Genomic DNA, 8,194 nt, shown 5'->3' with positions numbered 1-8,194 from the left:
ACATGCTCTTTGATAGATTTGCTAAACACAAGAATGTCATCAAAGTAGACCACAACAAATATACCAATGTAAGGGCGAAAGACATGATTCATGAGGCGCATAAAAGTGCCTGGTGCTTCCGAAAGACCCATAGGCATGACTAACCACTCATACAAACCAAACTTGGTTTTGAAGGCGGTTTTCCATTCATCACCCTCTTGTATGCGGATTTGATAGTAACCACTCTTAAGATCAATTTTGGAAAATATAGTGGCACCGCTAAGCTCATCAAGGATATCATCTAGGCGTGGAATGGGATACCGATAGCGAATGGTGATAGCATTGATAGGTCTACAATCGGAGCACATGCGAAAACTACCATCACGTTTTGGCACAAGAATGACCGGAATGGCACAAGGGCTCAAACTTTCACGCACATGTCCATGGTCTATGAGATGCTTTACTTGACTTGGTATTTCTTTTGTTTCGTCGGGGTTGACACGGTATGGAGCTTTGTTTGGAAGAGGTGCTCCGGGTATGAGGTCGACTCGGTGCTCAATGCCTCGTAGAGGACGTAGACCCGGAGGTAGCTCATCGGGGAAAACATCTTGAAATTCATGCAAAAGAGAAGACAACACTAGAGGAAGAGTGTGAGAAGTGTTAGTTTGTGGTGCATTGTCCTTGCACACGAGGACGTAGTGTAGGACACTAGATGGGTTCTCACACACTTCTCACATCTCACGTTTGGTGGCAAATAGAACTAGGTTCTTGTTTTCGCTCATCGTGGAGGCACTCAATTTTGGCTTGTGGCGCTCACTCTCTTTTTGGTGGCTCGCTCTCTCACTATGATCTCCACGATGGGTGGCTTGCTTGTCGGCGATCACTTGACTTGGCGACATTGGACGGAGGACGTACTCCTTGCCCTTCATCTTGAAGATGTAGTGGTTCGTTCGGCCGTTGTGGACGACTCCTCTATCGAATTGCCATGGCCGTCCAAGGAGAAGATGACAAACGGTCATTGGAACGACGTCGCACTCCAAGGTGTCTTCGTAGGCGCCGATTTTGAAGGAGACTTGTACTCGGTGCTCGACTTGGATGGTGCCGGAGTCACTAAGCCATTGCACTTTGTATGGATGTGGATGCTTCGTCTTGGGCAATTGGAGCTTGGAGCAAAGTCTCTTCGCTTGCGAGATTATGACAACTCCTCCATCGATGATGACCTTGACGGATCGTCCATTGATGCCGGCCTTGGTGTGGAATATGTCGCATCGTTGGTCTTCTTCTTGGTGATGTTGGAGAGTCAAGACTTTGGAGACAACAAGTGCGGGGCTTGAGTCTTCATCGCAAAAGACTTGTTCTTCTTCATTGTTCACTTGGCGGTGCATGGCGACTTGCTCAAGGGCTTCCATTTCGCCTTCACTCATGGAGTCATAAGTGCCATCGTCGTTGAAGACCATGGTTCGCTTGTTGGTGCACTCGTAGGACTTGTGGCCTCGGCCTCCGCAAGTGAAACACTTGAAGGAACTCGTCTTGACGGTCTCATCGGTTGGGGTTGATGATGATGAAGCTCTCGGCTTGAAGTTGCTCGTAGGAGGATGTCTTGTAGTTGACGAAGCTTTCTTGGAAGTCGACTTGTCGATGTTGGAAGTAGAAGGTCTTGTAGTCGGTGTTGGAGTCGTTGAAGCTTGGTTGTTGGAGAAGCCGTAGGACTTGGATGAGAACTTGGCATACTTGAAAGCATCTTGCACTTGGCGTTCCGCTTTGGTAGCTTGGTGCACTAGCTCGATGAGATTTGAGTATGGTTGGAAGTCGGCGATCTTCTTGATAGGATGATTGAGTCCATTCAAGAAACGTGCCATTGTTTGCTCATCATCTTCCGTGACATTCGCTCTTATCATTGCAATCTCCATCTCCTTGTAGTATTCTTCAACGCTCTTTGTTCCTTGCTTGAGTTGTTGGAGTTTCTTGAAGAGGTCACGGTTGTAGTAGGTAGGTACGAAACATGCTCTCGTGACATCCTTCATTTGCGCCCAAGTAGTGATGGGTGGTTCACCTCTTGCCTCTCGGCGCTCTATGATTTGTTCCCACCAAATGAGGACATAGTCTTGGAACTCAAGGGATGCCATCGCGATCTTCTTCTCTTCTTCATAATTGTGCAAACGGAAGATCTTGTCAACCTTCAATGCCCATGAAAGGTACTCTTCGGGATCGTTGCTTCCGTTGAACTTGGGCATGGTGAACTTGAGTTTGCCATAACATTGCTCTTCATTGTGTTGGGGACGGGGGTGATGACACCCATGTTGTTGATGATTGATCAACTCGTGGTGCTCTTGGCGCGGAGGGTTGTTATCGTCATGTTGTTCTTGCCGTGGAGGATCTCCATTGTCTTCATGCTCTGGATTGACTTGTTGTTCTTGGCGAGCTTGGGGAGGAGCTCGTCGAGCTTGCAGAGGAACTTGACGATGCATGTGAGCTTGAAATCTTCGTTCTTGAATTTCTTTGCGAATTGCTTCCTCTTGTTCACGGGCTTGTCGGCTTCGGTCGGCTACGGCTCAACTCGAATCGCGTAGAGCTTGTTGCGCCGCAAGTGCTTAAGCGTCACGGAGTTGTTGTTCTTGACATTGTGCCTCGGCATCTTGAGCATTTTGGTGTAGACGCGCTCGCTCTTCCTCTTCATGTTGGCGTTGTCATTGCCGTTTTTGTGCTAGCGCAAAGGCCTCTTGAGTTTGACGTTGTCGGCGCTCTTGAGAGTCAGTGTCTCATAGGGGATTGAGGCTTGCTTGACGGTCGGTGCACGCGGCTCGATGAAGAGTGTTCGATCTCGGTGTACTTGAGCCGGAGAGGGTGAAGTCAGAGTGGCAGCTTGAACGGCTCCTTCTCAAAGTGGAAGACGAGCGGTTGAGCAACAAAGCATGAATTTTGTCCATCCTTGCGTCATTCTCTTGCTTGTGATCGTCGAGCTTGTGGTCGAAGTATTCCCTTGTACGTTGCTTGGAAAGTCGCAAGTCGGCGGCAAGGTTATCGATGTGTTTAGTCATAGCTTGTTTCTCTTGATGCAAAGCACGTTGTGCACCAAAGAGCTGAGTCTTGGTGACGAAGGAGTTCATGTTGATGTCTTGCTCCATGAAGAGTTGGTTGGTAGAAGTACTTGGCCTATACATCATTCCAAGACAAATGTGAGTGGTAGAAAGAGAAGAACGAGTACCAAATGTACCTTGACCGAAGTTAAAAGTGGATCGAGGATCACTCCAATGTAGGACAAGGAAATAGCACAATTGGTACTAGTTCTTGTCGGTTTCTCACACCTACACAATTAAAAGCTTTTGGTGGAGCTTGGTTAGGATGGTGGCACAAAAATTTGATGCAATTGTAAGTGAGCTTCAATAATGTTGGAAAAGATTCGCAAGATGCAATGTAACAAGTAGACCAAGCATATAAGGTACACGGAAACACACACGCAAAAAGATAAGTGGGGTTGTGCAACCAAGGGTGAGCCAAAATGTGGAATCCACAAAAATGCTCTTGTTGCACAACACTAGAGAGACGCTAGCACGATTGCACAATAGGCGGATACAAGAACTTGTGCACAACCTACTTAGCAAAAATGCAACGACTTCTATCCCAAATATTTCTATGCAAGGTGTTGCTATGATATGATCCAAGATGATCGAGTATGACAATCTTAATGTTGTAAGATGCTATGGTTCTTGCTTAAAAGCTCTTTGCTTATCTTTCTCTTTGCTTAAAAGCTTGTTTGGCTCTTTGATGTTTGAGCTCTTTTCTCATGCAATGCTTGACGAACCAAGATAGCAAATGAGTATGCGATGACAACTTTGTGACACAAGAGATGATACCAATATATGCAACAATGATGTATGTATGCTATGGGAAGTATGATCACTAATGTGCACAAGTATCGTTGCCGGCAATACTCAATGGCTAGTCTCGATGGGTAAGCAACGCAAAGGAGTAAGGCTATGATGGCTATCAATGTAATGGCAAGAGTGATATGTCCAATACAAAGATGAGGTTACCGGTCTTCCTTCCGGTATGGTGTCAAAATGGTGGCACGAATACCAAGATGTAGTTGAGGTGGTCGTTGTTGATGACGATGTAGGACACGTCCGTGGCGAAGATGAGCGGCGGTGATGTCGATGTCGAACCATAGCTAGATAGCCGAAACACAAAAGGATATGGTACCGCAACTCAAATTGTCAAACCTTGAAGTAGCAATTGTGTCGGAGAGCGAAACGGTCCAAAAATGGTTGGTTTATGCGGAAGTAGTGGAGGTATGTGGAAATGTATATGGTATATGGTATATGGTATATGGTGGGCATCGGAACAAAATTTGATGGAAATTGCCCGGAAAACGGGGCGGTGGATGGAGATGTTGTTGCCAGGAGTCGGATGTCTGGGTGGGAGGCCGGATGTCCGGGCTGGACGGGCCGGATGTCCAGGCTCTGGATCCGGGGACGAATGGGATGAACATCGCGAGAAGAGGTTAAAACTGGGCGAAATTCGGAGGAATTTGTGGATGTAAATTGGGGGAAAAAGGATGGGAAGCTAGATCCACTCAAAACAAAGCAAATCCACGGATCCAAACCAACAAAATCTCAACACACCAACAAATCACAAAAAAAAATTGGGGTTATTTTTGTGGGGATTTTTCGAATTAGGACGAAAATCAACAAAACAAGGATAGAAACACAACGGGGAGGCTCCGAAATCGTGATCAACATGGCTCTTGATACCAAGATGATATAGGGTAGAACCCTAATCGCCCGATCTTTCATGAAAGGAGTGGATCCCGCGAAGAACACGAGGAACACAAAGAGGGGAACGAGGGAAATCACAAGGGGAAACACGAGAGGAACACTCAAACTAACAAGAACAAGTCACACATGGGCTAGATCCTCAAGTACATAAAGTAAGATACACGATCCACGATCAACTAGGGACGATACAAAAGGGTAACCCGTTCTTCTCCATGAGGAGGTCTTGATGTTCTTCCCTAAAGAGGGGTCTTGAATCCGCTTGGGGGATCTTCTCCGGTGGAGGCTCGAATCTCCGAGGAGAAGGTAACCAAGTGGATGAGCAAAGCTCCCACACAAAATATGAGCTAATCCTTGGCCGGATGTCCAGGGCCTGGGAGATGCTCTTGGCTCCTTCCGTTGGTTCTCCTCATCCCTGGACTTGGGGACTTGTACATCTTCATGCGCATCTTCAGGAGGGCCCTCTTGGTGCCTAATCATGCACAACACCTCAGACTTAGGTAGTAGCCATGTCTCATGCATAGAAAGTGGAAGTTCGGAAAGGAGTGAGTTCACCTTATCTTTGATAGCTTTGGCTCGGGCTCATGTCATTGGTCCAAGTGGTGTCGTTGGAGGTGTCAGTGCGCCATGGGGATGATCATGGGATGCTCCGCATCAGCGGCTAATCAACGGGCTATGGAGATGCCCATCAATTGATGTCAATGCAAGGAGTAGGGATTGCCATGCAACGGATGCACTAGAGCTATAAATGTATGAAAGCTCAACAAAAGAAACTAAGTGGGTGTGCATCCAACTTGCTTGCTCACAAAGACCTAGGGCATTTGAGGAAGCCCATTGTCGAAATATACAAACCAAGTTCTATAATGAAAAATTCCCACTAGTATATGAAAGTGACAAAATAAGAGACTCTCTATCATGAAGATCATGGTGCTACTTTTAAGCACAAGTGTGGAATTGTCGCTTTTATTTCTTTTATCATTTTTTCTTATTTCTTTTTTTGGGACAATGCTTTATTAATGATGATCATCACACTTCTATTTATTTACAACTCAATGATTACAACTCAATACTAGAACAAAATATGACTCTATATGAGTGCCTCCGGCGGTGTACCAGGATGGGCAATGAATCAAGAGTGACATGTATGATAAATTATGCATGGTTGCTTTTCCACAAATACGATGTCAACTACATGATCATGCAAGGTAATATGACAATGATGAAGCGTGTCATAATAAATGAAATGGTGGAAAGTTGCATGGCAATATATCTCGGAATGGCTATGGAAATGCCATAATAGGTAGGTATGTGTAACACCCCGGATGTAACTTTCCCAATTTGTACTCCAACTCTTGCAGTTTTGGCGTTAAGTTATTTTATTTTCTTGGGTTAGGGTCTTTGTCTCCATGTGTTGTTATCGTTATCATGCATCTCATATCATGTCATCATGTGCATTGCATTTGCATACGTGTTCGTCTCATGCATTCGAGCATTTTCCCCGTTGTCCGTTTTGCATTCCGGCGCTTCGTTCTCCTCCGGTGGTCAATTCTATCTTTCTTTCGTGTGTGGGGATTAAACATTTCCGGATTGGACCGAGACTTGCCAAGCGGCCTTGGTTTACTACCGGTAGACCGCCTGTCAAGTTTCGTATCATTTGGACTTCGTTTGATACTCCAACGGTTAACCGACAGACCGAAAAGGCCTCGTGTGTGTTGCAGCCCAACACCCCTCCAATTTGGCCCAAAACCCACCTAATCCTTCTCCATCATCTAGAGCGTTCGATCACGATTGTGTGGCCGAAAACCGCACCTCATTTGGACTCTCCTAGCTCCCTCTATCTATAAAACTAGATCCTCTCCCGAAATTCCGGATCCAAACCACCCCTAACCCTAGCCCCGCTCCTCTCCGCGCGGCCGGACACGCCCGCCGGCCGCCGGACAGATCGCTGCCGCCACTCGTTGCTCGCCACGTGGCGCGCCGCCACCTCCCACCGCGCCGGCCCGCGGGGCCCGACCGCAGCCCTCCCGGCCCGCCTTCCCGCACCGCCTCGCACCGCCTCCCGCTGCCTGCCGCGCCGCCCCGCTCCGGTGGCCGCCGCCCGAGCCGCCTCGACGCCCCAACCGCCGCAGCCACCCGCTCCGGCCCCGAGGAGGACGCCGGCGAGCTCCACCAACTCCGGCGACTCCGGCCTCCTCCTCCCCTCACGCCGGCAAGCTCCACCAACTCCGGCCGCCGTCGTCCTCGTCAACACCGGCGAGAGCGCCGCCGCCTCGATCCGCGTGCCACCGAAACCCTAGATCTCGGGGTTGTTTTTTTCTTCTAAGTCCCTAAAATTCCAGATCCATATGCTCATGTTCATGGCCTCGTAACTTTGCATCCGTAGCTCCGATTCATGCATATAGCATATCAAAATGTTCATCTCAGAGAGTACATCATTTCATTCCATTGCCATTTTCATTTGAGTTCATCTTGATGCCCGAAATTCTGCTAGAAGAGGGTTACTTGAGATAATTGTCAGATCTGCTACTCTATTTAGCTTTTTGTCATTTCTGCCATGATTATTGTGTGCATGATATGCCTTGATGCTCTACATATGTTTTGTTAAGGGTTTTGTCATCTTTCCAGAGGTGTAACCCAAGTATTTTTGTGATGTGTGTGGTGACTAGCACAAGCTTGCCAAGTGGTGCACTTGGTAATTCTGATTTCAGGGACTTAGCAATTCCACTAAGTCCTTGATCTGTTTATCTCATGATGCCATATGTTCATGTTGTTTCCTAGTGATCCGTGCCTCTTTTGAGGATGATCAATAAGGATGTTTTGTTAATCTTGTAGTGCTCTTTCCATCCATGGCTTTGTTTGCATTTATGGAGCACCCTAGCTTGAGTCAATCGAGCTCTACTTTTGCTACTTTGTGAATCTGGGCTGATTGTCAACTTGTTTGCAATTTTGCCGATGATGTTGTAGTTGATCCATGCATGCTATGTTATTGTTCTTGCCATGTCTAGCTTGCATTTTTGTGTTCTTGATGGATGTATGCTTAGCTTATCATGACTTGCACCGTGTTGAGTGCATCGAGCTCGTAAACATGCCTACTTGATATCTGTTTTCAGCATGCCCCAGTTTTCACTAAGTCTGAAAACTGATTATGTGTTTTCTATGTTCACATGCTTGCAATTGTATTTTCTGATCCCTTTTGGCTCAAGGTCACTAAGGGACTTTTGTTAAGATCTTTGAGTAGCTCCATGCCATGCTTTACTTGGCCATGTTCAGTTCCTGTCGCATGTAGTTTTGTTGCTCCGAAGAGTGCTACCTGATCTGAAATTCCAAACAAGTGTTAATTTCACTAAGTCTGAGATCTGTTTGCCATATGCATTTTTGCCATGCTTGTTTGAACCTGTTAATGGATGAATTGGTCGTAGCTCAGTGCTAGACTTTTGTTAAGC

The sequence above is a fragment of the Triticum aestivum genome, chromosome 1A (genome assembly GCF_018294505.1).
Source record: "Triticum aestivum cultivar Chinese Spring chromosome 1A, IWGSC CS RefSeq v2.1, whole genome shotgun sequence".
Taxonomy (NCBI): Eukaryota; Viridiplantae; Streptophyta; class Magnoliopsida; order Poales; family Poaceae; genus Triticum; species Triticum aestivum.
Note: the sequence above shows the minus strand (reverse complement) of the source record.